The 26911-nt window shown below is 41.0% G+C and overlaps 1 protein-coding gene across 5 annotated transcripts in view; it reads right to left on the bottom strand.

Annotated features, from left to right (window-relative positions):
- The window catches only part of ZNF366 (zinc finger protein 366), a 73111-nt gene extending 46427 nt beyond the window's left edge, over positions 1-26684 (bottom strand). Inside the window, exon 1 of one of the 5 annotated variants that reach the window (XM_058729991.1) lies at positions 26520-26684. The gene's annotated coding sequence lies outside the window, so the exon portion shown is untranslated. Of the gene's footprint in view, positions 1-3675; positions 3892-3917; positions 4404-26519 lie in introns of those variants that run through there. The other 4 variants (XM_058729973.1, XM_058730000.1, XM_058729981.1 and 1 more) reach the window with 4 other exon arrangements.
- Positions 26685-26911: the final 227 nt, after the last annotated feature.

Here is a 26911-nt window from a genome sequence, read left to right as displayed (position 1 = left end):
ATTGTCAAGACTTCTTCTACCCCAAAGGTTTCTATACTCTGCAGATGATCATCTGGTTAATGCACTTATTTATTCTTTGGCCTCAGGCAAGTAACTTCTCCTCTGAGCTTCTATTTCTCATCTATAAGGAATAATGGTCTCGCAGGATTGATGTGAGGATTAAGTTATGGAATGCCCCATCTTCTTTAGTTCTCTTATCTTGTTGGTATTGTATATTTTTGAGTGCCACCTTGAAACTTGCATGGAAGGAGTAGTACATAAAGACACTCTCGAGAACTGGAAGAGCATGCAGAGCCCTGCACAGCGCCTGGCGCAGAGTGGGTGCTGCGAAAACCTAACTCCTCTTCTACCCTGCCAGCTCACATCTGGTTACGATATATTGCTTAGAAGCTAAAACAGCACTCTGCTGATGTTTGGCAGTCCAGAGGTCTGCCGTGGCCTCTGGTCAGCTGTTGCCTCATTTTATTTAGAAACATCTCAGTAGTATTTCCATTTTGGGGGTGTGTAATTTTAATTCAAAGAAACCATTTCTTAAAATGCTTGACATTTAAGAAAATCTGGCACTGGATTGCCACCACTGAAGCCAAGTATCATATGTGTGGAAAGTAGCATGGCTTAGCGTATTATGTTCGCCAAATCTTCCTTAAAATTAACATTTGTGCCATATGTTGGTACCCTAAACTCAGTACTCTTTTGGCTGATGAAAATGCAAAGGAAAACATTCTCAGACTAAATCCTGTTCTCTTTCTCTGTATACACTTTTGTGTAGTCACTAGCAGTGATATTCCTTTGGGAGTGAAAATGAGTGCCTGCCTTGTAATTCTCAATGAGAGGTCAAGTATCCAAAGGCTCGAAAGCGGGAAGATATGAGCCTGTCAGGCAAGGGTGTCTGAAGGTATCGAATCTGCGAGATATAGTCCTGTGTTCTCACTTTGCTATTCAGATCCTTGCAATGTCTTGGGCAAGAACTTGGACATAGACTCCAGTCTCCTCATCTCCCAACACAATGTTTGGGAGGGTTGAGTGGATAGGAGGTGGCTAGAAATCTCTCATGGAATTTAGAGCCTTACAACAGAATTTCACAAAATGCAAGACAACCTGACGTGACAAGGGATCTATACTCGTATATCCTCCTTTGTGGGTCTTAACTGCTATGCCCTGTGGTCTTTGAGGTTACATCCCCTCTGAGTTTCCTCCTCTGCTCCTACCTGTTCCCATCCCATGTAGCCTCCATGATGTGAGGAAGAGGTAATGGTCTTTATGGCTTTGGACCAGCCATCTGCACCATTCTGGGTTTGCAATGTACTTTGTCTCTATGGTTTATCACTATGCTCCCTGAGGCCCTGTGAGGCTCAGGCAGAGTGTGGGGATCTCCTTGACACCGAAGGCACAGGCTTTGCCTATACATGCGCGCGCACACACACACACACACACACACACATCCTAAACATGTACCAAAGTGTGGGATGAAAGGGCAAAGTTATGTTACCACTAAAAACACCAGAGGTTTAAACTATGATGGGAATTTTGGACCCAGGGCTTTGTTCCACTGCAGTGTTAAATAAGAGTGTGTGTTCTCGATGCTTAGGTAGGCCTCTTCATCTGTGCGATGAAGCATACGCAGTATTTAAAGGGAATGTTTGAAAATCCTACCTCTGGTAGTACCTAAGAAAGTCTGAAAATCTACCTTTGAAAAAGAAACATGTTTATTATGTAAATACTCAAACTATAAATGCAGAGAGAATACCACAATGAATCCCCATGTCTCACACCATGTTTCATTTATGACAAACCATATTCCATCTATTCCCCACCTTCTTTCCTACCTCCTAATTAGGATGATTTTGAAGTAGATTCACAACATCATATTTTATCTATAAATATATTTAGGATGTACCTCTTAAACATAAGGATTTTTGGGGCGCCTGGGTGGCGCAGTCGGTTAAGCGTCCGACTTCAGCCAGGTCACGATCTCGCGGTCTGTGAGTTCGAGCCCCGCGTCGGGCTCTGGGCTGATGGGTCGGAGCCTGGAGCCTGTTTCCGATTCTGTGTCTCCCTCTCTCTCTGCCCCTCCCCCGTTCATGCTCTGTCTCTCTCTGTCCCAAAAATAAATAAAAAACGTTGAAAAAAAAAACAAAACATAAGGATTTTTTCTTAAAACATAGGCACAGTACTCTATGTAATATCTAAAAAATAAAGAGTTTCCTTAATCATCAAATATCCAGTTAGTATTCAAATTTCCCCAGTAAATCCAACTTTTTTTTTTTTTTTGCCTTGGAATGAAAATCATTCTTAGAATTTTGTCAGTTCACTATTGAACTAGCCAATTTTCTACCTTCAGATATCATAGAAGAATTTAGAAGTTTGGAAGGAAAGATATCTTTGGGAAATGATAATTAAAATAAAGAGAAAGAAAAGCCATTTGGATTTCCTTAACCTGGAGTCAATGATTGTTGAGACTGACAAGGTTGGTACATTTATGCAGCACCACAGCAGTTCTTTTTTGTAAACTGAGGCATGGAAAAGAAAACTAACTGCCTTGAATTCACACAGTTAATTAATCACAAAGTACTCGATTTTGAAATTTAAGAAGCTGTATTTAAACTAGTTCATATAGGGGCGCCTGGGTGGCTCCGTCAGTTAAGCAACTAACTTTGGCTCAGGTCATGATCTCGCGGTCTGTGAGTTGGAGCCCCACATCGGGCTCTGTGCTGACAGCTAAGAGCCTGGAACTGCTTCAGATTCTGTGTCTCCCTCTCTCTCTGCCCCACCCCCGCTCATGCTCTGTCTCTCTTTCTCTCTCAAAAAGAAATAAACATTAAACAATATTAAAAAAAAATAAAGTAGTTCTTAGCATTTTAAATCACTATAGAAGCAGCTATTTCCAGTGTTTTGTATGTGGTTTTAAGATCTGTGTGGCCGCTGGAATGGCTTAATGGCATGTCGTCCAGTTCAGTACTCACTAGCCCTGTGTGACTTTCGACCACACAAAATATGACTAATCCAAATTCAGTCGTGCTATACATGTAAAAAGCACACTGGATTTCAATCATTTAGTTTAAAAAAAAAAGCAAAGTACCTCACTGATAATTATTCTATTGATTACATGCTTAAATATTTTTTGATGTTTTGAGTTGAATAAGTTATTCAAATAAATTAAATTCATCTGCTTTTTTTTTAAATATGGCTTTTAGAAAATATAAAATTACATTTGTGGCTTGTATTATATAATGTTTCTATTGGACAACACTGGTTTAGAGATTGTGCTTTTTTTTTTTAATGTTTATTTTTGAGAGAGAGAGAGAGAGACAGAGCGTGAGCAAAGGAAGGAGGGCAGAGAGAGGAAGACACAGAACCCGAAGTAGGCTCCAGGCTCTGAGTTGTCAGCACAGAGCCTGATGCAGGGCTCACACTTACAAACTGCGAGATCATGACCTGAGCTGAAGTCCGACGCTTAACCGACTGAGCTACCCAGGAGCCCCAAGAGAGATCGTGTTTTCTAAGCAGGACTGCATCAGTTGATTATACAACAGGGCTGTGGGGCCGGAGAGACCTGGGGACAGTCATCTGTCTCACCCTCTGTTCTTGGTAAGGCTGGACACTAACTAAACCATCCTACAGAAAATTCTATTTTTAAATATTTGTGGAAAAAAATAGATGTTCTTTCTGACTTACCCTGTGGCTTGGTCTAATACAAGTAGGTGAGTTCTACAAATAGGAGAGTCGTACATCCACTGGCACAAGTATTTTAAACAAAGAACTGGGAATTCTTCTTGGACTCTCCCTCTCCGTCACCCCTCATGGCCGATCCAAACCCAAGCTCTACTTTCTAAATACCTCTCAGATCCCAGCCTTCATTTTCCTCTTGACCACAACAGCTCTCTCCCAGTCCAAGCAAGCACAAAGCACCAACTCACCAGAGCTGCTGTCCTTGTCTCGTATGTGGCCTTCCACATCCCTCTTACTCCACTCAGCAAGCACATGGGAACATCATTCCCCTGCTAAGGCCTCCAGTTGTTTCCCATTGATTTCAGGGTGAGGTTCACACTCTGAACTCGGCCAGCAAGCCCAACAGTCTGACCCTGTCCATTTCTCCAGCTGCATTTTGCTCATGTTCCCCAAGCTTTCTGCATTTTACTCATATTGGCTTTCTCTCAGTTCCTCATCCATACTGTGCTCCCCCTCCCTTCTTAACCTCTGTGCATGCCATTCCCCGGGCCTAGGATGCTCATCCTCTCCCTCTGTCACCTTTGTCTGGTTGGCACATAGTTATTCAGATCCCAGCTCAAGTGTTCTTTCCTCAGCACCTCCCGACCAGGGCAGACATACCAATTTTGACACTCAGCATGTGTCACAGTGGTCATTTTACATTTGTTTTTGTGATTATTCACTTAACACCTGACCCCCTTTGTGGACTGCTCTGTAAGGGCAGTGATCCTATTAGTTCACATTCACTGTTGTATCCCAACACAGTGCTTGGCACAAAATAGGCTCTCAATTAACAGGAAGGAAAAAAAGACAAAAGGTGAGGTGATTGCACCAACAAAAATCCTGCCTCTTCTTCCTTTCCTGGAAGTGAAGAAGGCACATCCTTTGTCACCATTCTGTCACAGCTCTCTGACATACTCCTGGACAGACTTCTGGGGTACCCCAGTATAGGGATTACCACACTTTCTGAGTTGTGTTTTAATTTCCTATGCAGAATCCAACCATTTCTCACCACCGTCACTACCCCTACCCTGGCCCATGCCACAACAGCCTTCCTCCAGGAACTTTAGCTTTTACTCTAAAATGGATGGAAAATCACTTCCTCATAGCCTCCTAGCTCTTCTGACTTCCAACTTTTGACTCCCTTTAGCCTACTCTTAACACAATAGTCAAATTGATTCTGTTAAAATGTAAGTTAGATCTTTGGGCACTTGGGTGGCTCAGTTGGTTGAGCGTCTGACTTCAGCTCGGGTCATGATCTCATGGTTTGTGAGTTTGAGCCCCATGTCGGGGTCTGTGCGGACAGCTGGGGGCCTGGAGCTTGCTTCAGATTCCGTGTCTCCCTCTCTTTCTGCCCCTGCCCCGCTCATGCTCTGTCTCTCTCTCAAAAACAAACATTAAAAAAATTTTTTTTAAATAGGGGCGCCTGGGTGGCTCAGTCGATTGAGCGTCCGACTTCAGCTCAGGTCATGATCTCATGGTTTGTGAGTTTGAGCCCCACATCGGGCTCTGTGCTGACAGCTCAGAGCCTGGGGCCTGCTTCGGATTCTGTGTCTCCCTCTCTCTCTGCCCCTGCCCTGCTCACACTCTGTCTGTCTCTCAAAAGAGTGAATAAACATTAAAAAATATTTTTTGATAAATAAATAAATAAATAAAAAATAATAAATAAATAAATAAATAAATAAATAAATAAATAAATAAAATGTAAGTCAGATCTTGTCACTCCCCTGCCTAAAATTCTCCTGTGATCTTTTTGGAGTAAAAGCCAAAGTCCACCCAGTGGCCTCCAAGGCTGTCCATGATGCAGTTACCCCTCGGAACTCATATCCTACCGCATCCTTTTGCTCACTCTACTTCAACCACACTGGCCTTTGGTTGTTTCCCACGCACAGCATGCAGGCTGTGACCTCCAGACCTTTGCACTTGCTGCTCTTTCTTCCTGGACAGCTCTTCCCCAGATACCTGCATGGCTCTCTTTTGCTTCCTTCAAGCATTTTCTTGGTACTACCTTTTCAGTGAGGCCACCCTAACCCTGCCCTCCTCAGCACTCTCTATTCACTCTTTCTCCTGCTTTCTCTTTCTCCATATCTTCTGACATATAACTTACTTATTTTGTTCAGCGTCCATTTCCTTCCGCTAGGATGTAGTCTCCATAAGCATAGAGATGTTTGTCTTTTGTTTCATGATATATCCCCAGTGCCTAAAACAGTGTCTGCCGGGACAGGTTGTTGCCAGATAAATGTTTGTTGAATGAAAAAGACGCAGCCCACGCCCCAGAAAAATAGGCAGGCTTGAAATCAGCCATCTAGTGTGAACATGCGGAACCTGCTTTTGTTGTCAGCAGGCTGACTTGGCTCTACCTCAGAGCTGCTTCAGGAATCTTGGAGGTTCCCTAAGCCCAGATTAGCTGCCCAGTTTCCCAGCTCCATTCTGGTAACTGTCTGTGAGGCCCAAGGAAGCAGTTTGTTTCCAGAGTGCATCTAAATGTCTCCCCCCAACATCTTCCCCTCCTCCTCCTCCTTCATCACACACAAATATACCACACAACCCTCTCACTTTCCAAGGACACAACTCAGGCTATTTCTAAAACTGAGATTCTGATCCAAAACAGTAGCCAACACATAGTGCGTCTCCACGTGCACAGGAAGAGACAGGAGACCTCTGAGCAATTTCCTGGCCCTATATTTTTCCATTCCAGTAAATGAGGCCTTCTTTAGCTCAGGAATCTCTCTCTGAACCAAGCCAATGCCTTAATGGTACATGCTATTTGTCACTGTCTGGGCTTGTTTCTTTGTTCTTTTATTTACTATTGTAAGTGATAAACGCCTGGGTCCCTTATGTCAAAAAATTTTCAACCTCCAGCTCTACCAGATGTTGACTACTAGTTAAGGCACATGTAATGCTAATGGAGAGTTCCTTTCCTAAATAGGCATTTTTATTTAATAACATATAATACTTAAATTGCACTCTCTGTCTCCAAAGGGTGTTGCAAGCTATGTACTCCGTTAGGCTGAGCAGCACTTGAGTTCATGCTTTATGGCTCGGAAACCAGCAAGGTTATATAATTTGCTTAGTTTGTAGCTAGCTGTGCTTCAGACAAAGCACTTTGCTTTTGTAACAGATAAGGAAAATATGACCAATAAAAAATGTTATTAACAACTGTCTTAATAAATAAATTAGTTTTGAGTTATTTCCGTATGCTTTAAAAATTTTTTTAAGTTTATTTATTTATTTTGAGAGAAATAGAGCACGTGAGTGGGGAAGGGGCAGAGAGGGAAAGAGAAAGAATACCAAGCAGGCTCTGCATGGTCAGCATGAAGCCCAACCCTGGGATCTTGAGCTGAGTCACAATCAAGAGCCTGATGCTCAACCGACTGAGCCAAGCCGTATTTGTAACTTGCTCACTTGGCTATGCTGGCTACTCCCCCTCTCCAGATATCATTTCATGGTCCTCTTGTCCCTTCCTCCCTACCCCTTCTCTTCCTCCTTGTTCTCACCTTTATTCTCTCCTTGTTTCTGGGGGTACTCTCGCTTCCAAGGGAAACCCACCATACCCACAAGCCTAAAAGTAACCCTTATCCATATCCTTCTGGGACCCATTTTCATCTGATAAGCATATTGTTGTTCATGGATGGGGAGGGCTTGAGGACAGGTTCCTAGGGGGTGCTGAAAATCAAGAATAAGTGTATTTTTCTGGTTTATTAATTTTATGTAGTGGTGAGTGATTTAAAATACTTTTTAAATATTTTTTTTTGAGAGAGAGAGAGAATGAGAGAGAACAGGGGAGGAGCAGAGAGAGAGAGAAGGAAAGAGAGAATCCCAAGCAGGCCTCGTGCTGTCAGTGCAAAGCCCAACATGGGGCTCAATCTCACAAACCATGAGGCCATGACCTGAGCTGAAATCAAGAGACACTTAACTAAGTCACTGTGGCACCCATAGAGCATTTTAAATGCAAACAAATGTGGACATATAATGAAGCAGAATGTAAAACAACAAATACACCACACACACACACACACACACACACACACACACACACACACACAGGACTGGTTAAAGTTTGCAATTGCACCTGTGGCAGACCACTTAGGATTTCTCTTCTCTCCCATTAGGGTTACTTGGATTAGAAAAGTCTGAGGGGAACTAGCATAGCATAGCATAGCATTTCCTCTGGGGTCCAGGGAGATGAAATATTGGGATTGATTTTCTAAGAGCTGGCACAGTAAGTATTGTTATTTCATTCTTTCTTTGAGCAAGAATTTTTTTTTCTGGAGATTATCTTGAAAGTAATAGAGGGAATCTTGGACATCCTTTCCCCTGGACCTTGAACATCGACCAGGCAGCAGTCTTCCCAAACTAAGGCCTGAGTGGCCCTTTTCTCATTAGGCACCAAATAAAAGCAATAAGTAAGGAAACCTGTTGTACTTGATACTGTGATGGAAAAGAAATGTGTTCAAAGATGAAGCTTCTGTTACATAGTGATTTCACACCAAGTGTGCTAAACACCTTTATAGGGAGTAGAAATGGGGATGATAAAGGCTGAGCCACTATGACTTTGATTTGACTCTAACCTGTCCATACCCAGGTGCACGTACGTACCTCCTTCTTAGCCCCACAGACAATTTATTTGGAGAAAGGTACAGCACTATGTATGTAACACCATGCTTGTAGAATACACCTACTATATAGGAGAGCAGAGAGCCCAGGAGACCAAGTCAGAAAACCTGGCTTTGAATTCCAACTCTGTCAGCTACTGACTTTCCTAAGCATCCATTTTCTCAGCTCCAATAACACTTTATTCATCAAATGTTTCTAACTCCCTGTACATATAGTTGGATTGCCTTTCTCTATTCCCTTTATAGGTAGACTGGCCTTGAGAGTTGCTTTGGCCAACAGAATGTGAGCATATGTGACATGTGTCATTTCCTTGTGGAATCTTTGAGAAGTAGTTCATGATTTTGCATGATTTTCTATCCCTCTGCCATAGCAACCTGAAACATTTCCAGTAATAGCTATTCTGTCAGCCTGAGGCCTAAAGTTAAGATGACCTGGAACAAAGTCACATTTGATCCAGGTAATGGATATGAAATGGAAGTAAGATATAAAGTCTTGTTTTCTTTCTTTCTTTCTTTCTTTCTTTCTTTCTTTCTTTCTTTCTTTCTTTCTTTCTTTCTTTCTTTCTTTTAAAACCATGGCAATTTGAAGGTTGTTTGTTATTAAAGTACAACCTAGCATATACCCTGACTAATATACTATTTCGTGGATCTGGAGAAAGATTAAAATGAGATACCTAATAGGTAGTATGCATGGCCCATAATGGGTGCTAAGTAAGTGTTAGTTCTTCCCTCCTTCACAATTCTCTGCTTTGATCCTTCTCAGCCCTTCCTTATAAGCCCTGAGCTGTGCTACTCTGTAGAGAGTAATTTTCAATTAAGAGAGAATGAAAATGAACTTTAAGACTTCCTAAACAACTCCCTAAGACTCTTTAAAAAGTAAGAAAGCCAGAGTGGAGCAGAATGGAGAATTCCCAGGGTGGAAAGAGAACCTTCTCTCTGAAACTTTTATAAAAGAGAAAAGAGCTAAGGGTCTCATCAAGGAACTCGGCCAGAAAGCAAAACAAATGAAGTCTGTAAATATCCAACCACAGATAGGCTGCCACCCTATAGCATCGTTCTGCTGTCATGGGACTGGAATCCGGGCATGGGCAGACATCTCACGGGATACCAGTTCTCTCTTTCCTTTATTTATTTTTTTAATATAATTTATTGTCAAATTGGCTTACATACAACACCGAGTGCTCATCCCAGCAAATTCACCCTCCTTTAACAAGTTATCTGTCCTGCGGTGAAGTATATTCCTTGATCTACTTGGTACCAACTTCGTTGACATTTCACCAAGAATGAGGAAACCAGCCAGACCTCCAGCTTTTAGCATTTTTCTCACTGGTTTCTTAAGAGGCCTCTCCCTTCCTCCACTCACATCCAGACTGTAGCTTCATGGGTCTGAGAGAGGAAGCCTACCAGGGCTTCTGATGGTGCTTTGACCACATCACTTGAAGTTGACCACTTCACAATTCATCCATTGAGGTCATCAACCTAATACCCTCTTAGGGTATTTAAATCCACTTTAAAGGAAAAAATTTTTCTACTGAAAGTTACTGTAGAAAGGGGTGTCTTTTGAGCTTCACTAAAAGGGTAAATCATAATTGATCAACTTAGACTTAGGTCTCCAAGTTGTTGAAAATTTTGAAAAGAGGGGAGGAAAAGAGGAATGGATGAGACAGCTATATGAGGTCTCCAAGTTTAAAGTTGCTTCTAGTAATTAGAGGCAAGTTGGACAGCTCTCTTTCAGAACCTCCACTGGTAGAAGAGATAGGCAGAAAATGGGAAGGGTGACAAAGGAGAACATTCATTCAAAAGACCTGTCTTAAGCATCTATGGAGGGGAAGGTACTGTGCTGGGCATGGAGGGACAATGGCAAGAAGACAGTCATGGCCCTGACCTTTTTCAAAGGGAATATACATTATTGCTCTTTTGTGTGGGTTCATTGCAGAATTTTACCATCCCTGCCCATCCGCAACCACTAGATGCCAATAGTGGCCCCTATTCATTCTGATAAGCAAAAGGTATCCTCCCTGTTTTCGGATGTCTCAGCAGGGGACCAGACTGCCTCCAGTTGAGAACTACTGAGCTTGAGTAATGATAGCTACTGAAGGTGATATAACAGAGCCCTCAAAGGGGCTTAGGGACCCCAGTGAGGGTAGAAGGAGTGAAAGAGGCCTACCCTGAGACCCCTTCCTCTCCCTGAGATGGCTCTTGATGTCTACATATTTCCCCAAGGAAGACAAAGGATGATAGGAAAAAGGGGGCACATTCATTGTGTGCCCAACATGGCTGGGTAAAGTACTATGAGTGTTCAAGGGTGTTATGTTAGAAAGAGGCTGAGCAATATGTGGGAGGAACACAAACTTGGAAGTCAGGCAACCCAGGGTTTGAGTTCTAGGTCCTCCACTTACCATCTGTGACAGGGCACGAACTGTCTGCATCCCAGTTTCCTCAGTTGTAAAATGGTGATTAAAAAATGAGTAAGCCACCTCACAGGGTTATTATGAGATCCCATAAAATAAGAAATATAAAGCACTTGATACCAAACAAACAAACAAACAAACAAAAAATGGCGCTCAAATAGTAACTATCATTTACTAGTATCCGGGCTTCCTAACAACACTGGTAAGAAGATATTCTATTAGTTGTAAAGAGGAAAGAAGAAGACCTAAGACAAGATTAGGGCTAGGAGCTAGAAAAATAATAAGGCAATCAGTAATTCTCATTTCAAGTTCCTTGATTTTTACTTCATCTGAACTGGCTGAGAGAGAATACCGGCAGTTACCATGGCCCTAAAAATGGGCCCCCTGGAGCCCAGTCTATTGCATACTGACCAGACTACTGGGATGGGGGAAGGGGACATTTTGGGTCAAAGACGATGGACGGGGACAAACTAGTTTGCTGAGGTGTACAACATGCTGCTGGGGAGGTCTAGATTAAGTTGACTGAAGGAACCTGTGAGTTATGAAGGAGGTGGGTTGGAGGCCTGGGACTTGGTAACATAGGTTTACATGCTTCCAAGAGCTGATACTTGAAGGACTGGATTTGTTCTGTGTGGTCCCAGGGGCAGGAACAGGGCCAGTGGATGGAGGTGACAGGGATGCATTCTTCTCTAGTCAGTACAGCCATTAATTTACTGGAAACTTGTGAAAGGCTCGAACTGGAATTTATTCACTGTAGTGATTGTAGCAAGAGCCCAGAGCCTCACCCACGTGGGACAGCTGTGGAGTCATAGCTGCTAGGATTATTACCAGCTGGTCTTAGAAAAAGCAGCCAGCTCTGAAAAGCTGACTGTCTCTACATCTGAGACTTATGTTAAAAAACAGTATGTCAGCCAGCACTGAAACTCAGGGCAGCCCATCTATTAAAGCCCAGCAACAGGTAGTTTACCCTTACCTTCAACACTGCCCTTTGCAAACACTGAAACAAACAAACAAAAAAACCCCTCTATTAGGCTCAAATATTGTTTAGGTAATAAGGCCAAATAACTATCCATGGGATAATCTGGAAGTGAAATTTTAAGCTAGATAAACATTGAGCCTGCTATGAAAGTTCATTCTAACTTCCTTTGACCCTCTTATAACTGTGGTCCTCAGCATTTTGGTTTGTGGTAAGAAAGCATTGCTTCTCTCCTATCTAGAAGGTCTACTGGGCCTGTTTCCTCTTGCAGTTTTTAAAGAGGAATATAGCTTGCACTTGAGTTCCAAGCCCAGATCTTTCTGCCTAATTGTTTTGATGCATCTGATACATAAAGTTGATAGACTTGTAAAGTGTGCGGGACCAGAAGAGACAGAAGCACCATTATCTCTCTAGCTTGATCTCACTGAAGTAATAGCTCCCAAACACAGCATCTGCATAAAAGCAGCTGTCCTAAACGCCTGCCTATGATGAAGGAAATACAGATGACGAATCACATATCTAGAATTGCCCTCTCTTCCTATTTCATGGTTCCAGTTATTCGTCGTTCATTCCAAAAACGTCTATCAAGTCCCGACTATGTGTCAAAAACAGTGCTCAGTGGTGCCTAATGCAACAATAATATTTTCTGAGTGTTTCCTATGTGTCAAGAATGTATGAAAGACATCACATGCATTAGCTCGTGTGACCGTCCCAGCATCATATGAGGTAGGTTCTTTTCCCCATCTTGCCAATGAGGAAATGGGTTAAACAAACTGCCCAAGGTCACACAGATAAGAAGGAAGGAATCAGTAGTTTTTTTTTTGAAGATAATTGTTTGATGAAGAAATTAAACAATAATGATACATACTTCCAGACACTTTCTAGACTTCTGTCAAATATACAAACTGGCTGTAGGTAGCAGTTTAAGAATGGGAAAGCTGCTTGCCACCCAAGACCTAGATTATTTAAAGTACCTCCCTGCATTTTATTAGTGAACCCCAGTTTTGGTCTCCTGCAGTGATTCCCAGACTTCTCAGCATGAGGACTCCATTGTAAATTATAAAAATAAACCCATTTTCAAAACCCCCAGTAGGTTAGAAACAATACAAAATAACCCAAAGCCCTTTGAATTCAGTAACATTTAAAAATTAATTTATACTTTATTAATCACCCTAATATAGTTATATTTGAAGAGCAGAGGTACATAGACATTCACAACACTGTTTAATCAGTAAATTTAATCTGAGTCCTCAGATCCCTAGAGATTCACAGAGCTGTATTGCTTCAGCCAGATTGTTTCCCTTTGAGCCTCAGTTTTCTCATCTCTAAAGTGGAGATAATAAGAGCTTTTTTAGAGGATCTCAGAGAAAGTTAATGTGAGGCCAGCAGGACCGTGGAGGGCTCTTGTTCTTGAGACTACAACAATGCTTAAAAGCACAGTCCCTGACAAACATGATTCCGATCCAGTTAGGGAGAACAGAAGCGCATGAGAGAGTTAGTGAGCTGGGCATCCCACTGAAGTAAACTGCCTTCTGCAACCTAGTTGCAGAATTTGACTTGATAATGTATAAGGCAGAGAGTGTGTGCACAATGGGTTCACTATCACCTTACACACGGGAAATTTAATTCACTTGAAAGCTATCAATTTTTCGTTGTGTTCGTGTTGGGCCGCTGTCTCTGACTGAGACACTTGAAGTTACAGGGACCCCAGGTCGTCTGGGTTTAGATTCGTCCCTTGCTGTGCTGCCCGGAGATTGCAATGGGGGAGCATGAGCCTGTGCACATCATGGTGATGGAAGATGTTTGATTTGGTTTGGTTTGAAGCTGCAACTCACATTTATTGAATGGCTGCCATGGTGAGGGGGTTATACAATGGCCCTAGTATTAATATTTGATGATATTTTGATCCAAATATAATTTAAAGCACATTTATCATGCAAATTGAAACTTGCTGTTTAACTTAGCTGGCTCAACCCCCAGCCTGAAGTCACAACCTTACCCTTTTATAGCCTGCATTCACCACATTTTCAGGATATCGTTGACTCCAGGGATAGAATCTTCTAAGTTTCCCTCTGTGAGAGTGGCTTGGGGGCAGCAGAAATTACTCCAGTATCTCCCTTTGGGTTCTGGGACTAAGAAAACAAACCGTTCTGTCACCCCCAAACCCCTACTTCATGGCTTTAGTGAGCACACAGCTGGATAACCTAGCTGCCTCTCTTCCTTCTACTGCCAGGAAAGTGGGTCCCATGAGCAGTGGAGTTCAGATTAATAATTAAAAGGCCAACATTTATTGAATATTACTGTGGGGCAGGCACTGTATGAAGCAATTATGTGAATTATCACCCTTAATCCTCACAACAAACCCTAAGAGGGTGGTGCTATTTTACACCTGTCATGCAGATGAGATTAGAACTGCCCATTTGTTGATTATCACACTGCTGGCAAGCAAGAGGGTTGCGACTTAATTTTAAGCAGCTACCCCCAGAATGTGAGTCGTGAGCACGCCTCTGTATGGTCTTGTCACTCCTCCCACGTACACCTTGCTTGCTGGGATACCTTCTCACCCTGGTTGATGGCCACATTGTACATGTTGCCAGGAGGATGGGGACCAGATACATGGAGAGGCACCTGAGTGAGAAAGAACAAAGCCTTTGGTTGTGGCTTTATATATGGCAGTTGGTGATGTGCTGGCAGGGGAAGATCAAGAGGGATCCGATGATATGAGATGATTGTCCTTAAAGAAATTCTCAGAGTTTGAACTTGAAATCAGAAGCATCCTTAGGTATCAACTGACCAATCCCTTCATTTTACAGATAAGAAAGAGAGGCTCAGATAATTGGCCACAGCCACGGAGCTGGTGTGGGACTCAAAACTCCTTTCTCTCTGTCTCCCTCTCTCCTCTCCTTATTTTTGATTTGGTACAAAAGGATATTTGGTGACAGTGTTTCCTCTGTACCCCTTCCCCTACCCCAGCCATCCCATTCCCCTACCCAGAGGCAAATCCTATTAGCAGGTCTATTGTATCCTTTTAGAGATATTCTCTGCACCTCGAAAGTATACTTTTATTTTGTTATTAACAAAATTGGTAGCATTATGTAACCTGGCACAATCTTGCTTTTTGTACTCAACTATACAGGTTGGAGATTGCTCCATTATTACAACATATTTTTTTTCTTTCAAAATTATAACAGCTTTATTGAGATATAGTTTACATAATATAAAATTCATACATTTCCAATTGTCGTTGTGATGAGTTTTAGAAAATTTATGTAGCTATACAATCATGACCAGAATCTACTTTTGGAAGAATTTCATTACCCCCCAAAAAGTTCATTATGTTCGTTTGCATTCACTTCCAGCCTCTACCTCCAGCCCGGGCAACCACCCATCAACTTTTCATCTCTATAGTTTTTTGCTTTTCAAAATTTCAAATACATGAAATCATTCAATATTTGTTCTATACCTGGCTCCTTAGATAACATGTGTCTGTTTATTTCACTTAACAAATTTTTGAGATTCAGGGCGCCTGGGTGGTTCATTTGGTTAAGTGTCTGACTCTTGATTTCGGCTCAGGTCATGATCTCACAATTCATGGGTTCGAGCCCCGTTGGGCTGGGCTCTGTCAGTGCAGAGCCCACTTGGGATTCTCTCTCTCCCTCTCTGTCTGCCTCTCCCCCGCTCGCTTGCTCTCCATCTCTCTCAAAATAAAGAAGTAAACTTTTAAAAAAAGGTTGCTTTTGAAATCCATCTACATTATTGCATATAACAGTATAGTTCCTTTTTGTTGTTGGGTAGTACTCCACTGTACAGATATAACAATTTTTATCTCCTCATTGATTGACCTTTGAATTGTTTTCAATTTGGGGCAACTGTGAATAATGATGCTGCGAACCTTTGTGTGCAAGTCTTTTATGTGGACGTTTGATTTCACTGTTGAGGAGTAGTTACCCAGAAGTAGAATTGCTGGGTTGCATGGTAAGTATATATTTAACTATTTAAGAAACCGCCAAGCTGTTTTCCAAAGTGTTATACCCTGTAACATTCCCAGTTTCTGCACATCCTCAACAGCATTTGGTACTTTCAGTCTTTTTGGTTTGGGACATTTTACTGGATGTGTACTGATGTCACGGTTTTAATTTGCATTTTCTTTTACATATCTTTTCATGTGCTTGTTTGCCATTTGGACATTGTCTGTGGTTAAGTACCCAAAATTTTTGCAGTTTTTAATTGGGTTGCGTGTCCTATTATTGAATTGTTAAGAGTAAGAGTTCTTTATATATTCCATATATATTCTTTACCAGCTCTGTTTTGCAAATATTTTCTCCTAGTTAATAGCGTGTCTATTTTTCTAAGGGTAGGTTTTTTTGAACAGCAAAAGGTTTTAATTTTGACGAAGTCCATTTTATCAATTTTTTCATTGATTGTGCATTTTGTGCTGTAACTAAGAAATCATTGACTAACCATGGTTACAAAGATTTTCTCCTATGTTTTCTTTTAGAAATTTTATAATTTCAACTCTTACATTTAGGTCTATGATATACCCTAATTTTTTTTTCTAAATATAATATATTGTCAAATTAGCTAACATACAGTGTATACAGTGTGCTTTTGTTTTTTGGGGTAGAATCCCGTGGTCATTGCTTACATACAACACTCAGTGCTCATCCCAACAAGTGCCCTCCTCAATGCCCATCACCCCTTTTCCCCTTTCCCTCACCCCCCCACCCACCCTCAGTTTGTTCTCTGTATTTAAGAGTCTCTTATGGTTTGCCTCCCTCCCCCTCTGTTTGTAACTATTTTTTCCCCTTCCCTGCCCCCATCGTCTTCTGTTAAGTTCCTCAAGTTCCACATATGAGTGAAAACATATGATATATGTCCTACTCTAAGTTAATGTATGTGTATGGTGTGAAGTAAGAGCCTGAGGTCGTGTTTTCTTTTGGATATAGTTATTCAGTTATTCCAGTGCTATTTGCTTCACAGATTGTCTTTTCCTCACTGCATTGCCTTTACACCTTTGTCATGGTTGAGCATACCTAGAGTCCATTCCTGGAGTTTATTATATTCGTTCTTTTGTAAGGCTGTATAATACTCCATTCTATAGATGCTTAATTCAATCATTTCCTTATTGATGGACAATTATGCTATTTTTAATCTTTTCATCCTACTTCAAATAACACTGTGGCAAATATATTGCATTGTAGGAATGTGTTTTTGCATCTTATAGGATTAATTCCAAGAGAAGTCAATTGTACATTTTGATAGACATTTACAGTTTGCTCTCTGTAGTAAGTTTTGATCATTCACTATCACACCAGCTGTATGAGCGTACTCTCCAGATCCCCAGAAACAAATATGCTAACAAATGTTTCATCTTTTATTTCATTAAGTAGGTAAAAAAATAGTATCTGGTAGTTTTAATTTGTATTTTCTTATTATGAAGTAGGATGAGTATCTTTTATTCTTTACACATTTTAGGGTCAAGTATATCTCGTTTTACGTGAAATGTGGTTTATGTCCTTTGCCTCTTCTCTCACTATATTAAGTTCCTTGTGATAAAAATTATGTATATTTCCCCTAGTTTTGTGTTTGTCTTTTGACCTTGTTTATTGAGTTTTTGCCCTATAGAAGCCTTTTATTTTAAGTGATAATGTATAATAAATAAGTCTGGGTAAAACCAGAAAACTTTTCCTACTCTGAGATTAGAAACAAAAATGAATCTCTCATTTTTTTGTATTTTTTACGTTCTTATTTATAACATTTAAAGTTTTTGATCTATCTGGAGTTCAACTTAAGCAATAAAGTAGGGATATAAGTTTTTCCCCCTTAAATAGCTAGCTACCTAGTGGCCCTAACATAGTTAATTATATAATCCAACGTTCCCCTCTGATAGGCAGTGCTTTTTTTGTCACCTACTAAATTTCCATATGCATTTGGGTTTACTGGTCTGATTTATGTATTCTCTGACTCCTTCTGTCCTGTGTTACTTATATTTTCAAAATAACACAGCAAATGAAGCCCTTTATGAATTGCTTGCAGTAACACTTAAGTCCTTTCTCACCTTCTATCCTAGTGTTACTAGCTAACAAAATTCAAACTCTTTTTTTAACATCCCAAAGGAAAATATAATTAGGGTAGTAAGTCTCTTTGGAAGTATAGGCAAGTAATAATCAGATACTACATTTTTGAGTCAAATAATTCGGTGCTAATCCATGGTTTCCTTCTAGAACAACCAATGATTTTTGGATAGGCTGTATCTCTGTACATATGTGTATGTTTGCACACATGTGTGTAATGTCCATGTGCCATGAACAGAAGAAATAGCCCTTTATTGAGTAAACTGAATCCTCCTCCCCCCAAATCCGTATCGGTTGAAGAACAAATAAATCTAGCACTTTATGTCTTAATCATTCTGGGGTGGGATTTGCTCATAATTCAGGGTCCTCCCTGGCCTCATGTATGAAATATGTGATGACAAAATTCCTCTCCTAGGAGGGTCAGAAGGAGCACAAAGGAGGCAGTGTAAGTCATAGTAAAGAATGGGATGTCTGAGCACTTAGAGGTTGTGAAGGCACACTAAATAGGATTGCTTTCTTCAGAATGATGTGGTCTTGTGCTGTACCTTCTTTTCCCAAAACTGGGCTCTCCACTCCTTCCCCAACATCCTGTACAGACCTGGGGCCCAGGCTGCAGCCAGGAAATAAGAACTCTCTACCCCTGGGAACCTGGACCGAGCCAGAGATGGGTCATTGTGCTGAGGAGGGACTGGGTGGCAGGAACACTGTGGCTGAAGTTGGAGGAGATGCCGACTTGCTTGCTGCATTCCTGGATGTCTCCTGAATGTCAAGAAAGATGATGCTGGGAACAGTCCCTCCTTACCCAGCTCTCTAAAAACCCTGGCAAGAGGAGGGATTCTGCATATACCTATGAGTAACTGTGGAACTTTTTTTAATGTTCTTCACCCTAAAAGTTAAGTGTCTAATAATTCAGGAACCCCATCTTGATGGATTAAGTACAGTTCTCCTTAGCACCTTAAAAGTGTTTTATATATATATGTGTATATATATATATGTATATAATATACATATATATATGTTTTATATATATGTGTGTATATATATATACACATATACGTATATTCATATATATAATTATTTTTAGCATAATGATGGAAGATCTCTATTTTTCTTTTTTAACTGAAAAAGTCCTGTAGGGTGGGAGTTGGGGGGAGGGAGGATCCACTATGCTGTGGGGAAGAAAACTGCCTGAACTAGAAAAACAGCAAGAAAAAAGTGGTGGCATACTGTAGTGGGTGTTCAATAAAACTGGGTTGAAATCGTGAAGTTCTTCATCTCCCAGCACTTCCTGTGGAATAAGGCCAGAGGGCCTTGATTAAGGGGGAGAAGCCACCATCTCCAAGCAGGCAGAGGCCTGGATGAAGCAAACCAGAGGCTATTCCGGTCCTCTCCCTCACTCTCTTCCGGCCCTGCTTCCTTTCCCCACCCCTCCAACAATAGCCCCCTCTTGATTTCTGTTCCAAGACAGAACAGTGAGTGCAAAGGAAACTTTAAGGATTCTTTCCACAGAATTTTCTAACTGGGAAAAGTGAGGTGTATGTGTTGGCATCTGCTCCTTGGCCGTGATGCTGGAGACTGAGGCCCCCTTCCTTCTCCCAGGGGCAGACTCAAGGCAGGTGGCAGAGTTTCTTGTCCCCAGTGTCCAGCATTCCAAGGAAGAAGCTGGTAGAGAAGCTCTTCTTCCTGGAAGGACTCTGAGGTTATTCTCTCTTACATGGTTGCTTTTAATTTTTTTTTCAAGCTGCTGAAAGCTGAATGTCTTTTGGGGCTAATGTACCCCAAAATACTTGTCACTACCCCTGCTGGGACTTCCTTACCCTAAGCTAGTAGCTTGTAGGATAGGCAGACCCCCATCCCCTCCCCAAGATTCATTAGATCTGGAGAAGTCCTGGGAATCTGCCCCAGGTGATTCGGATGTTTGGTGCTCAGAATACACTTGAAAAACAATACCCCAGATCTTTCCTCTCTCAGATTATCAGGGCCCCTTGATGTGGAGTTAACTTGTTTGGTGAGACCACAAAAATCATACCTAATGTTACTCAGAGCTGAATAGAGTCAAGACTTAGCCAGTAACCACTATAACCACTCTCCGAGAGGGAGTTATGTTGTCTTGGATAAGGTCAAAGTTAAAAAATGGCTTTGTAACTCTTTGGAACAGGAACCTACATTCTGAAATCACTCTGTATACAACAGGTCACAACCCTAAGGTAGTGCTGCTCAAACTTGAATTTGTACCTTCATCTCATGGAGATCAGGTTAAGATACTGATTCTTTTTTTTTTTTTTAATGTTTATTTATTTTGAGAGGGAGAGAGTGTGTGCAAGTGGAGGAGGGGCAGAGAGAGAGAGAGAGAGAGAGAGAGAGAGAGAGAGAGAGAGAGAGAGAATCCCAAGCAGGCTCCTCACTGTCAGCACAGAGCCCATTGAGGGGCTCAGTCTCACAAACCATGAGATCTTGACCTGAGACGAAATCAGTAGTCAGACGCCTAACCGACTGAGCCACCCAGGTGCCCCAAGATACTGATTGTGATGCAGGAGCTCTAGGGTGGAGCTGAAGGTTCTGCTTTTCCAACAAGAAAAATCATCATCCTGGGTGATGCCATGTTGTTGGTTTTTAAACTACATTTAAGGAACACTACCTTAAGGAATACTTAATTTTTAAAAATATTATTAGCTACAGGTAACACTTTCTCCTTAATGAGAAAGCTGAAAACAAGCCAACATCAGTTTAGTGGCCTTGAGTAAATCACTTCCTTTCTATAATTTATCGGTTAAACAAGGTGGTTGTTTTTTTTTTTTTTTTTTCATTTCTGAAATGGGAGCAACAGAGTATTAAGTGAAATGATGTGTATTAAGTCCTTAGCTGGCCCACTCCTCCACAAACACTGCCACTGGTGGTGGTGGTGCTCTGGCAGTGCTCATTCTCCTGTTGGATATCAGTGGCCGTCACAGATGGCCAAGGGAGGCCATAACCTATTATTGGAAAATGGGAGGATGGGTCAGACTTGCCTTTGAGTGCCGTGGTACTTGGCTTAATTACTGTGAACAGAGAGTGCATTTTCCAGTTTCTGCAAATAACAGAAACCTTAGACCCCTCAGGCCCCTTGTTGTTATTCTGTATTTATATTTACCCCCTTATATTGGCCAAATAAGTGCAAAACTGCTTCATTCCAGTATTTATTCATTTGATTGTCTCCATTGCCCAATTATGTAAAGGAAAGGGTATTGTGCTCCACAAGGATATCACATTTCCCTCCCTGGCTTCTCCCCTTCATGTTTGTGTAAACTCAGCCTAAGTGGCATCCCTTTACTTGAATTTACAACCCTGCCTATAAAAAACCAGACAGTGCTGAGCATTTCCTACAAGGCTGAATTCTGGCTCACAGCTCTTGTAGCCAAGGAAAAACAAATTCATGCTTGCTCGCTCTCTCTCTCTCTCTCTCCCTCCCTCCCAAAACAATTTGCTAATCCATCATCTGCCCAGAAAACAAACGGAAAATAAAATGCAACTGAGTCTTTTTTGTGTATCTGATAAATGTTTATCTCCCATGAGCAAGTGGGTGGGGTCTTTGCCAAGATGACACATTAATATCCATGTAGTAGCCCCATGCACATAATGGTGGAAGGAGCCATAATTCCAGTCAATTCAAGTGGGGAATAAATATGTCAAGCTGGCAGTTTGGCATTGTCTAGACCCCAAAAAAGTTTGACTAACTTTTTCTTATTAACTGTTGCATTTGGCTTTATATAAAGATAGCAACTTTCTTTCTTTCTTTCTCTTTCTTTCTCTTTCTTTCTTTCTTTCTTTCTTTCTTTCTTTCTTTCTTTCTTTCTTTCTAGAGAGCACACGAACAAGGGAGAGGGGCAGAGAGAAAGAGAGAGGGAGAGAGAGAGAGGGAGAGAATCTTAGGCTCTATGCTCACTGCAGAGCAGTGATCCCTGTAGAGCCTGGGATCATGACCCGAGTCAAAATCAAGAGTCAGACACTCAACTGACTGAGCCATCCAGGCACCCCTAAAGATAGCATATTTCACTCTAAAGCCCACTTATATATTATCTATTCAACAAATATTTATTTTACATCTATTGTATGTCATGTGCTATTCCAGGCTCTGGGCACGTAGCAGCGAACAGATGAAGTCCCTGTCCTCATGGTGTCTACTTTCTAGTGAACTCGTATGATACACATATCTCTTGATGAAGACATGTTCTTTCTCTTTTTCTCTAAATGTCTTTGTTTTTATCTAAAAGTATTTAGTATTTGAATGGTCACAAAAGAGCAGTGATCGTTAGGCCATGTTTGTTGTCTCTCTGTTCCTGTCAGATGCAGACCTGCGTCCATTGCTGCTCTCTGAACATATGAGAAAAAAATTGAGTGATATAGGTAGAAATAAGAACAACTTTTTCTGTAAGTTGCAGATTTTTCTTATAATTAAAGCAGACTTAACATGGCTTGTCAGTGCTGGTTTTTCACACACCATTATCTGTCTTTTGCCTTTCCATGTCACCGTTAACTTAGGGATGAGGATCTAATGTCTAAAATAGGCTCAGCAAACATACATTATAAAAGTGTAAAAATAATAAAAAGCTTATGAGATTAAATCTAGCAATAATTTTTTAAACTTGAGTAGAAAAATTTAGTATCTGGTTTCTTTTTTTTTGACTAAATGAACAACGCATACTCACTATAAGATGAAAACAGTGTAGAAATGCATCAAGCAAAAATGCTGTGCATGTGGCATTGCAATATTTATACACCTATGTAATTGCTCTTTTCTCTTTTTATGATTTATGTATGGTTATAGAACCCTGGTTAGTCTCATCAGATTACTTGACAGTTCTTACTTTATAATACGAACGGCTTCTAGAATAACAACTGATAAATTCAAAACTAATTTTTAGAAAGAATATCCAATGCTGAATAGGAATTCCGCCTAAAAGCACTGTTCTTAAAACATGCATTTTTATTTAATGTCAGTGCAATCCTGAGGAAAACGAAGTAAGACACTTACCATTCATTTCAGAGAATCAAAGAACGTCTGTATCAGAACCAAATAGATCATCCAGGGCAGCGAGCAGGGGAGAAGAGTGGAAACCACCCCCCCAGGTGAATTCTGATATACACTGAACACACACAGACCACCGTGAGAATTCATCATTTTGCCGACGAGAAAACTGAGGTCTGAGCCAGTAAAGAAACCTTTCACGTCACACATACAGAGAATGGTAGAGGTCAGACCAGAACAGAACAACAGTGTTGTGCCTCCCAGTCTACTCCTTGTTCCACTACCCTACCACATTAGAAGATACCTTTTGCACAACAGTGTAGAACAACTCAACTTCAATTTGTTCTCCGAAGATTAAGTTTTCCAAACAAATCTATATCATATCAAAACCTCTTAGTCCAACAAAAGAACCTCAAAGTTTTACATTATTAGTGATAGATTTCTGGTTGTTGTTGTGGTTGCACGTTTTCTTCTGGAAAGTGGAGGCGGAAGTTTAACCAAGACCTAAGTTAAAGTATCATTATTATTGACAAACTAATCAGCCTGTAGGTTTTAAAGTTTAGAGCGAGCGAAATAGCAGTTAAATGAACCACACCTCCCACCCCACCACCCCCACCTCCAGTCACACACACACACTATTGGTGATCGTGGTGTTCTTTTTATCTGTGTAAAGCTAAGTGGCTCTTTACTAAAATGTTTGGGGAGAGAGATCACTGAGTGTGCTTTGCCCTCAGTAGGGAGAGAATGTGTCATTTCAAGTCCTTTCTGTCTAGCTGAATCGTGGAACTGCCACAGTGGTCTCCAAAAAACATGTCTCCAGCCCTCCAGGGCCAGGGAAAAGGTCACCAATGACGAGAGCTCAAGAGCTGGGGGAAATAGGTAAAAGGGAGAATAAACATCTACAGCATAATTGCAGTCTTTTCGAACATTCGTCTAGGTTGAAAACTTTTATTCCAAGGCAACCTTTCCCCTGTATTGAGCTCTGTTGAACACAGCTGGCATTTTAATGAGACTAAATCTGGTGTTTCTGCCATTAGCGGAGATGAGCATCAAAGCATTAAACTCTACCTTCCTTTGTTTTACAAGAACTTAGGGTTCAGGATACCTTCACTAAATATGTGTCCAACTCTAAAGCTATGAGGAATACTTTTGTTCTGATAGACCTTCGGCATAGTATTGATCAAAGATAATAACACAAATTACAAAGGATGTATTCTATTATCAGCATTAAAAAAACAGAGCACCCTCAAGTATTAGCACCTGACTTAAAAAATTACAACTGACATTGATTGGCTCCTAATCTTTGCCATGCATTGTCAACAATTGCCATGGTTAATGCATTGCATAAATAATCTTATTTAATCCCCACAACTGTATTATGTGGGTGCAGTTTTACCTTTGAGGAAACTGAGGCTTAGAGAAGTGAATAAGCTGTCCTAAAGGCCTGTGGTCAGTAAATGACAGAGCTGGAATTCAAACCCGAATTTGTATGACAACAGAGTCTATGCTTTTGATGTTCTGCTTTCTCCAATTTGATTCATATCCCAACACAAAGCCTATAGGACACATCCTAACATAATTTAACATTTGTTTGACAAATTTGTAATTTTATTATAGGCACAGTTCAGGCACAAATAACGAAATCTTCTTTGTGTCAAATTCTGGATCATTCCACGCTGGAGTTCCCCTAGTGATATCACAAAAGAGCCTCTGATGACCCCAAAGAAGAATCACACAGTGGAAGTTTCCACACAGGCTAACTCACTCCTTGCAGTTGAGTGGAGACAGATTGGTAGCAACTAGACTAAATGACTCAATGGCTTTTTTCTTTAGGGATCTGAATTTCTTCCCCCCAGCATCAAACACATATTCTCATGGCAAAGGCTTAACAACTTAAATGGAAATAATGAATATATATTTTTCTTTTAAAGAACACATCCTGAGATCCTTTATCTCGGGGGCCACAGTGAAGACGCATGCTAGAAGTGGGGCTGTTATCTGCACCACTGTCATCATGCCCACCTTTTGCCTCACTTGTCTTTAGTCCATGTGACTCTACTGTCACGTTTTTTGTCACACCATGTTCCATCTGATGCTTTTACTCGGTAACCAAAACTACAGAGCTTTCTATGATGTTGTTTTAATTGAGCACAAAATTAAATACGTTATCAAGAAAAAATGAAACTGAAAGAAGCAAGTCAAGATCGCAACCAAAAGTTTTCCACGGGGGTCACAGTGGCTGACAAAAAAGATGCAAAATGCCCCAATCTGTCAGTCCTGCCTACTTTTTGACCTGAAGATCTATGAAACGGGTGGCTAGGGTAGGTGGTAGGGGCCTGGAAAGCATGTTCAAGTGCTCTTAGAACCATTTTGCATCCTCTAGCAAGCAGACGCTAATCATAGCTCTCTTAAATTGCTCGCTTTATAGTGCTCTTAAAGAAAGCCTCTTAAAAAAAGGAGAAGAAAAAAGAAGTCTGACTAATGGAACAAAACCTGCACAACAGCCTGGTTGTATCCTATATTCTCCCTCTTGTTAAGATGATGGCTCAGTTTTGACTCAAGATGAATTGCTTGATTATGGTTAATACATGGTCTGGCCAAATTAATTTATAAATGAGAAACTAGTTGCTTTTATCACACTCTTCCAACCAAGATTACTTCAATCCCTAAATTTTATAGAAATGAGTATTTAAAAAAACTCTGCATGATTTTGTCCTTCACCCATTCAACACCTCTCTGAATTAAATGATTAATATGAGTAAATATATGTTGTCTTTCCAAATGACCTTGCTGGCCTGTTTTGACAGTGTGCTCTTGGCTCCCTCATGGCTTGCCATCATGAGTTTTTGGTAATGTTATCCTTTCTGACAAATTTAATTGAGGCAAGTTAGACTTTCAAAAACTAGTTGTCTGCATAAGCTTGACCAGTTTGCTATGGAAAACCAGGTGCTGGGTGAATATTTTTCATCTGCGTCTATAGCTTGTACTGTAAGAGGAGATCAATCTTAGTCTTCCTATTCTAGTCACATGTGGTTGTCCAAAACTAAAGCTCTATGACCCCAAATCTTTGCCGCCTTTTGTGTGGCAGATGACATCTTCTATCAACAGTGGATAATAAAATTTACATTCGATCCCCATGTGGAACCTGAACACATAAGCACTCCCCCACACAGTACAATTCAAAGTGACATTCTCTTCTATTTTCCTTCAGCCTCAGTGATGCAGAATAACAGTTATACGTTAACATTCCTTTGGCGGGGGCGGGGGAGGGGTGGTCTTGAATATAAAAAAAAGAACAAGAGAAGGCTACCCTCAGTCTAGACAATGAGTGACAAAAGTCCCAGAGCAAACCATAGTTGTTAGCAGACACCCTCCTAAGGTTCCCAGGATACAGCACTGAGAAGGAGTGAATTCTCCAATGAGACACATCACACACTCCAGGGCTCCTAGTTAACCCGGCCATGTTATCTGTGCCAAAAATCAGTTTTAACACCCTGTCCTCCTAAGCCCCAGTGCAATTTTATTTCCCGTTCTGCCAGCCTCAGCTCTGCAAAGCATCAGTATTCTCTTAAGAAAAAAAGTAAAAGCTTAAATTCTGGGTCATCCATCAGTCATACCATTTGATTAAGGATTCTACCCAGCAAGGTATTTTCCACTGAAGGTGCCCACGTCAGTATCCATCCCAGGGACATTGAAATGGAAGTAGAAATGATTGCATGAGTAACTTACCAGCTCCTGAGTCTGAATGGCTGCAGCAACCCCAGTGCTTTACCTGATCCCTTGCTCTCTGTCTCTCTCCCTCTCTCTCTCCCTCTTTCTCTTGTGTACAGATTGCAGGGAACTTAAAGAACTCGCAGGGACAATGTTTCAAATGACTTAAGAAAGAACAGGAACAATACTTCGTTCTCTTTTTCTCAGATGAGTACCTTCGGGAAGAAGGAAGGAAGGGAGGGGAGAGGGAGGAAGTCAACAACCCTTTGCTTTCCTGAAAAAAAATAAGGAAACAGAAGATAGACATCTCATTTTCTCTTAAACAAAATGTTGGAAGGGGCAAAAAAAAAAAATCTTTGAAAAAAGGAATTCCTCAAATATGCTCTCTGCCCTAAGAGCTTTAAAGAGAT

This window comes from Neofelis nebulosa, chromosome 1, assembly GCF_028018385.1.
Source record: "Neofelis nebulosa isolate mNeoNeb1 chromosome 1, mNeoNeb1.pri, whole genome shotgun sequence".
Classification (NCBI taxonomy): domain Eukaryota; kingdom Metazoa; phylum Chordata; class Mammalia; order Carnivora; family Felidae; genus Neofelis; species Neofelis nebulosa.
The sequence above is the reverse complement of the archived record's forward strand: the minus strand, read 5'-3'. Positions and strand labels throughout refer to the sequence as shown.